Genomic DNA, 8,092 nt, shown 5'->3' with positions numbered 1-8,092 from the left:
ACTAGTGAAGTAGATAGAGGACTCCGCCGGCCTAATTTTGCCCGAGGGTGAAAATGAGGACGCGATTACTATTGTTGTAACTCGTTTTAAACATACGTTATTTTAGCCAAATAATCACAGTGAAGATGGAGACAAATGTTGGCTCTCCAATGAAGCGCTCGCAGTGAGAGTTGGAAGTCGAGTGAGGAGGGAGAGAGGCGGGGCTGGCGCGCGATCCCTCTTCACTCTCAACGGACGATATTTGCTCTGCTACGCCATCTGTTTGCCCTGATAAAATTAGAGATACCTTTTAGGAAGAATCTCTAAACGAAATTAATGCAATTTATGAGTGTCTATATTTCTTCCGAGTTCCATATCGGCTTTCAGATTCTAATGTGGAATGAAGAAGTGACTGTGAATTAAATTCATTCAAATAACACATAACCTTTGACAACTCTATGGCGTTTTAAAATATACGCTAAACGCTAACATTATGCGCAAAAAATTCTTTCCTGCCGTCTAAAATTAAATAAGGACCTGCCCAATTCGCATGAATAAAAATGATTTTTAAATCTTTTCACGTCCGTTTCTGATTACTGGACTTGTGGAGTGTTGTGAGGGATTATTTCCTTCGGTCTTCTACTACATGCTTTGATCACCCTGCTCTTCCTTGCGTGTGGGACCCGAGAGGTAGTGCAAACAGCTTCGTAGATTCGTTTGTATTCCTCTGCTCATGAAGAGAGGGTTCTCCTCAGTCGCAAATCTCACTGACATCCACCACCGAGAGAAACAAGGACATGCTATTTATGGCGTTCACCGGAAGGCTATGAATGGAGGCATGTCTCAGGAAAAGAATCATCTTTTGTTGCTTCTCGGGGGTAAAATACTATATTTTCTTCATTTTCGTCGGAAAATTTCCTTTGACACATATTTTTATCGATTGTTTATCTAAATTTGGGTGGGAATTGAAAAAACTTAATAATATTTTTTTTTTTTTTTTAATAATATATAATTTATTCCATTTACAATCAAATATTACATTTTAGAACATACTTAAATATTTTGGAATATATAGGTACCCCTTTTAGTAGTTTTGGGGCTACCATCATAAACTTTTTACATAGGTCTGGTGCTAGCACACATGAGAATTAAAATTTCTTTGTATTCAGTTATTTGTTCTATTGCCGATTGCATTCATTATTACAAAACGTATTTCAAATATTTGGACAAGGATAACTATTTTTCTTATTTTTCTTATATAAATGCATAATTACATACATAGAATATACAATATACCTTTTATTGTAAACTTTTTAACCCACCTTTCTTAGTAGAAACTCTACTTCCTCACACATCATAAGCCATTTTTTAACTGCGGATTTAAATCCCCATCTTTTTTCCGAGTTTGCTACATTACTCGGCAACATGCTAAACAATTTAGGCCCTAAGTAATTGTATGACTGTCGATAAATTTCGGTCGTCGGCCTAGGTATATGGAAGTTTCTCCAAGCTCTAATGTCATAGTTTTGTGGTCGGGCCTTTTCACCACTACGGTTATAGAATATTCTAAGGACTTTATAAATGAATAAATGCCTTAGTGGGAGGACATCTAATTTTTTGAATAGAGGAAATGAGTGGCTTTTCCTATACGATCGTGTTATAACCCTGATAACCCTTTTTTGCGCCACTATCAATGGTTTAATGTTGATAAAATATGCTCCACCCCAGCAGGCTATTCCGTATTGCAATCTTGAATTAACGAGAGCATAATATACCATTTTTAACACTGATTCAGGGCATATGTATCTGAGGAAGTAGAATTTTCTTACAATAGTAATCATTTCTGATTTTAATTTATTTATGTGAGACTTCCATTTACAATTTTGGTCAAAATATATACCTAAATATTTTATGTGACTAACCTGTTCGATCAAAATACATTTATCACAGGAAGTAACATTATCTTTTATACAATTTGCACATTGATAGTATAGTTTACTTTTGTTTGAGGTAGATTTACACATGCTAAACATAATATATTTCGTTTTTTCACTTAACAACATATAATTAGCCGAAAACCACATATTGAGTGTTAATAGATCACTTTGTATGTGTTCATATAGATCATCAACACTATTAACAGAGTAACTTAGTGCAGTGTCATCTGCGAATGACGTTAATTGACCTTTAAACCTGCCAGCACATAAATTGTTTACATATATTAAAAACAGTATGGGTCCCAACACAGAACCCTGTGGGACACCACAGGTGAGTCGAATCTTTTCACTGTAGCAATTTTTGAGACGCACACATTGATCTCGATCACAAAGATAACTTTGAAACCAATCATATGCGGTTCCACGTATACCCGCTTCCCATAATCGATTCATTAGTATGTTATGATTAATGGAGTCGAAGGCTTTGGTAATGTCTACAAATAAGCCAGCAACTCTACAGTTCTTATTCAGTCCGTCGTTCAGCTCTGAACAGAATTTTAATAATGCATCCTCTGTACTCTTACCACTCATAAATCCAAATTGGTTTTTATTGAAAAAACTATGCTGATTTAGAAATTTAAGAAGTCTGACTATAACAACTTTTTCTATTATTTTAGCAAATACAGATAATAGGGATATTGGTCTGTAATTATTTACGTTCATTTTATCACCTTTTTTAAAAATTGGTATCACTATTGCAGTTTTTAATTGTTTAGGAAATATTCCAGTATACATACTTAGATTAGCAATATGGGCAAGGACCTCCGAAATATTTGCATTTACTTCTTTTATAACTTGTGTGGAAATATTATCAACACCTTTAGATTTTTTAGACTTTAATTCCTTAATAATGCTGCTAATTTCTTTCGCATCAGTAGGAACAAAAAACAGTGAGTCAATTGAATTGGAGGTTGGGAATATTTCTTTGTATTTATTCGTATTACTTTCAAAATAATTGTTCTGGGTCAATTCTTGAATTACTTTACCATAATGTGAACTAAATTCGTTTACAATGTCCTGGCACTTAGTGACAACGATACCATTACTAGTTCTAATTTTTACACAATTCTCATTTCCTTGCTTTCCTCCCGTGAGTGAATCTAAAATGCGCCATTGAGCAGCGGTATTATTGACATTACTATCAAATAGGTCCCTGTAATACTTTTCTTTGCGCTTTTTAATATCATATTCTAATCTTTGCGTGTACGATACGTAGTACCTATTTAGCTTTTCATTTTCAGGGTGTTTCCTCATTTTTTTATACAGAAAATTTCGCCTAGAAATTCTCCCGCACAAAGCGTAAGTCATCCATGGCCTCTTCATTCCTCCCGATCTGTTACTGTCTGACACGTATTCAGCTTTTTCAATGCAGCATTTCAATTTATTTATAAATATTTCATAGGCTTCATTGACATTTTGTTGTGAATAAACATCATTCCAGTCACATCTTAGCAAACTATTATTTAGATGGTTAAAGTTTATCCGGCAATGGCTTCGATAAACTCGTTCGTATATATTAATGGGTACATTAATATTTAAAGAACATGATACAGCATGATGGTCTGTTAAACCCCAATCGTCCGCTCTTCCCTCATACTTATAGTTATCTCTACTTCTGCAAAAAATGTGATCTATACATGTACTACCCGTTTTGCTAATTCTAGTTGGTACTCGAATAAGCTGGTCCAGTCCATGACTAGCCATAAGGGTTTGATATTCAAAGGAAATATCGTTGGGTTGTAATATACATAAATTAATATCACCAATTACAATTAAATTCCTCTCACTAGAGATGGTTAATACATTCTCCAATTCACTCAAAAAATGTTCAACAGGATTAAAATTAAGTCTATATACACCAATAATGCTTATCCAAGAAGAATCATTTATCCCTACTGATATTTTAACCATATCAGCAGTTTTTAATTCACCCAGATTAATAGAAGAACACTCATAAGTATCTGCTACATATGCAATAACTCCTCCAGCCCTATAGTTATTGTTACACACATCAAAACTCCGATAGCCAGTTATTTGATACATAGATACTTCAGTGTCATTGACCCAAATTTCTGTCAAAACAATTACAGCGGGTTTTATATCGAGATTCATTAGTTGAAATACAAATTTATCAAAATTAGCTCTTAGACTTCTTATATTTTGATGCAAGACAAGGAACCTGCCACCATTAAATTCACTATCATTAACAGTACTCTGCATTTTGTTAGTAAAGATAGGTTGAAGACATACATAACTCACTCACAGAATGCTTACAGTTTCTCCAGGTCATCAGAGGATTTCAGAGTGATTACTTGATCATTCTCCTTCTTCCTCATGAGTATTGTCCCATGCCTTAGCCATAAATATTTGTATCCCTTTTCTTTCTTCGCAAGACGCGCAGCAGCGAAGAGTCTCCTCCGACCTGGACTCAGGCTCTCGTTTATGTACACCGGGGTATCGGTCGCCAAGCCCAGGTGCCGTGTGGAGAAGGTCCTTTTCACTCGCCTCTTTTGAAGAATTTCTTCTTTTGTATACCTACGGACGAATTTGACTATGATACCTCTCGTTCCGCCTTCGTGTCCCTTCTTTCCCAATCGGTGGCATGTGTTCACCATATCGTCGGTTATTTTAACACCAAGGGCGTCCCCCACACTTTTCACGATTTCTAAGGTATTTTCATTTGGTTGCTGGGGAATGCCGTGTATTTCAAGGTCATTAACGCGAGAATATTGCTCTTGGTCGTCTAACCTCTTTTCTAATTCACTCACTCGAGATTTTAAGCCAACATTTTCTTGCCTAAGTAAGTCTATTGTCGCTAAATATTCAGCAATCTGCGTTGAGTTTTCTTGAAGCACTTTAGTATTTTCATCTAATCTATTGTGCACAAACTCAATAGCCTTGTTCAAGTCCAATTCCATGCGTTTCCTGTCCTCTTTAGCTTCTTCTAGAAGGTTTATAATATGAGAGATACTAGCAGTGTCCGTATCCGCCAGTGGAACTACTGACATGCTCTTACGTTTTTCCGCAGCACAGGTAGGACAACGCCAACTTTGCTTTTCAGCGCCAATATACTCGATATCCTCTTTGGACAAGTGAACACAAGTAGCGTGACACTGAGTTTGACATTCACTGCAGGTAATCCTTAGCTGGCGCTTAAGAACATTCACATTACATACACTGCAATTAGCCATTTTAAACTGCGGTTTCCACTTAATATTAGTAACTCGAGCTTCTAAATTGAGTAGGAAGTTATCCTCGTAATTGAATGCACTTATACTCTGGACGCAACTGAACACATCACTAAGGCACCTGCCTGTCTCGAGCGAAGCACCAGCCCACGTCTGTCTCGCGTGGAAGCTCAACCATGACTTTAAAATGCATATTTTGATGATATGCTTCGGCTTCACCGATTTTGTGTGCCGTATAAATTCATTCCTTTCTGTGAATGCCTATTCCTATTTCTCTAATATGAACTTCTTCTAGTGTATGATTGTAATTAATTATGTCATTTGTACACTAATAATTTGAGAATTTATCAATTGATATTTATATTTTTATCGGATTAAAGTTTAAAAATTGTTCATGCATTTATATTTTATAATAATAGAATTTTTTTTGATTAATTTGTTCTTGTTTCCTTTAGAAAATATATACATAATTTTAAAACAAGCTGTAAATCATGGTTACATGACAACTGGGAGCAATGCTAATAAGAACAGCTTGATTCTTGGTGCGGTGCATTTTTTTCTGGTATGAATCAAAATACCCATCAATAGAAATACTATGAATCACATTGTTCTAAAAAACCTCTGGTTCCGTTGTAGTACAAACATTACTCTATGTTTGCTTAAGATACTTTATGTAAATTTTGTCAAGAATGCATTATACGCATGAAATATGCGTTATAACTATTATTGCATACATATTTCTAGTACATTACATGCTTGTTATAATTATTATATTAATGCAATTAATTAACGTTTCCAGACGGTAATAATACATATTAAAGAGGAAAACAGTTTTTTCTTTCTGGGATGGAGGAACATCATCCCAAATTTTTATGCAATTTCCTGATTACAAGAAAGTATTACATTAAAATATTATTTTTTCCAATTGGAAATCATTAAAATATTAAAATTTTCATTGCTTGAAATATAGTTTAAAACAAAAAAACACAACATACACACAAAAAAACACAAAAACGTCATCTTTAAAATTCCCGTCATTCAGCTGCTGAACCAAACACGTTTCAAGTTGTATTTCAGGAGGCAAATATAATTGCCAATTGTCATGAATATGGGTGAAGTCTGAGTGGGCGAGGAATGTGCGAATTCGAACCCTAATCCTGACCTGATCATTGACGTTGATTCATTTATATACGCGCTGTCGCTGAGGAGATATACTCTCTTCTTTCTCAACTTCTAGTCCTACAAAACGAAACATGATTGCTCCGTGAACCGAAACATGTTCTTGTTCGTGTAACACAGTACACCGACAAGAACACGCATTACGCCATATCATACAATTACAATGGCATATTGAATGAGAAACACGAACTAATTCAATATGCAGTATATTACATCACTGACACAATTTCATCGCAAGACACTATCCAAATCCATGTTTATTGATTGATAGATATTCCAAAATGATGTCCAAATCAATATTTTTACACTCAACATTTTAACGTTTATAGATTGGACCGTATCACGAGGGGAGGTGGAGTAGCAGATCTTGTCACAAAATTCTGCCCCACTCCTAAATTCCCCAAAACACTTCTACATTCCCCAAATCTCGAAGTTTTTGGAGCTCTTGGTATCGCAATCAGCACTAAAGCTGGCCCCGAATCTCATCACATTCCCAAAAAATGGTTTACTATTGAGTGCCTCAGGCGCTCGTTTTCCAACAACCCAAACGGCACACTAAGCATATGGAACAGTGACGGAATGAACGCTGACGGCAAATTACTTTCTTCATTCATCTGTAATGAACGATTTTCTATCCTAGCAACGGTGCGACCAACTCATGACGCTCCAGTGACCTCATCGATTTCGTTCGCTCTCTCCACCTCGCGTGCATTTTCAATCACCTTCAACTGCTTATTCACTCACGTCTTCCTCTCAGTATTGCGATCCCTCTTCTCTCAATCCATCCTTCCGTTGCTGTTACCCATTGGGAAAAACCCTCCGCATTATTAGATCATATAAATGACTCATAACTGTCACTCCATCGCTGTCATCAATGGACCACGAGGCGGAGATCATCACCGCCGCTGCGCAAGAGGGCAGCCTCTTTCCCCTCCCGTTTGCAGGAGTTCCCCGTCTTCCTTTTTGACACTGATCATGGACCGCAACCTCCTCTGTCGTCAATGGCAAAGTTCAAGATGCAAATCTGATAAATATATTTATAATAACTTTATTACTGTCATGCATGTGTGTGAAGTCCGAGTCGGCGAAGTGTGTGCGATTTCGAACCCTAATCCTGAACCCGGTCATTGGGACGGTGATTAATTTATATACGCGCTGTCGCGGGGGAGATCTCCTCTCTTCTTTCTCAACTGCTACTCCTACAAAACGAAACAGTTTTTATTAACCCTGTCTAACTAGGGGCGGCCTGGGTGATTGGGGGCCATCGACTGGAGCTCATGATTGGGCCCTCCATAATCCCCCGGGAAAATTTTAGGAATTTGCATGCCCGGAAATGGATTTTGACGCTGTTTTGGCTCTTATAAATAAGATTAAGTTAAAAAATAAAACTCTCGAAGAAAAAATACTATGAAAAGTGAGAACTTCACAGCTCATCAAATTTAATTACGTATTATGAATCCTTTATCTATTTAGTGAATTTGTTCCTTGAAAATGCCTTGAAATTTATAAACATCTAAAATAACCTTTTCGAATAATCCATTCAAAATGCAAAAGAAACAATGTAAAATATTACGAAGCACATTTTTTTGGGCCAGATAAAGACTTCTATTTGTAATGAATTAATTATGACTTATCAATTTTTGCTTGGCATTTAGATATTTTCACAAGTATGTAGCATTTATCCATACTAGTTGGTTATTGTTTTAAAGTGTAATTAAAACTTGAGCAAAAAATTAGGTTCTAATTTTG

At 36.1% G+C, this 8,092-nt stretch overlaps 1 protein-coding gene across 2 annotated transcripts in view; it reads left to right on the top strand.

The window, feature by feature from the left end:
- LOC124170933 (SET domain-containing protein SmydA-8-like) overlaps positions 1 to 8,092 on the top strand; it is a 98,807-nt gene that overhangs the window by 474 nt on the left and 90,241 nt on the right. The gene's annotated exons all lie outside the window — the stretch shown is intronic.

This window comes from Ischnura elegans, chromosome X (assembly GCF_921293095.1).
Source record: "Ischnura elegans chromosome X, ioIscEleg1.1, whole genome shotgun sequence".
Taxonomy (NCBI): Eukaryota; Metazoa; Arthropoda; class Insecta; order Odonata; family Coenagrionidae; genus Ischnura; species Ischnura elegans.
Note: the sequence above shows the minus strand (reverse complement) of the source record. Positions and strands in the feature narration are given on the sequence as shown.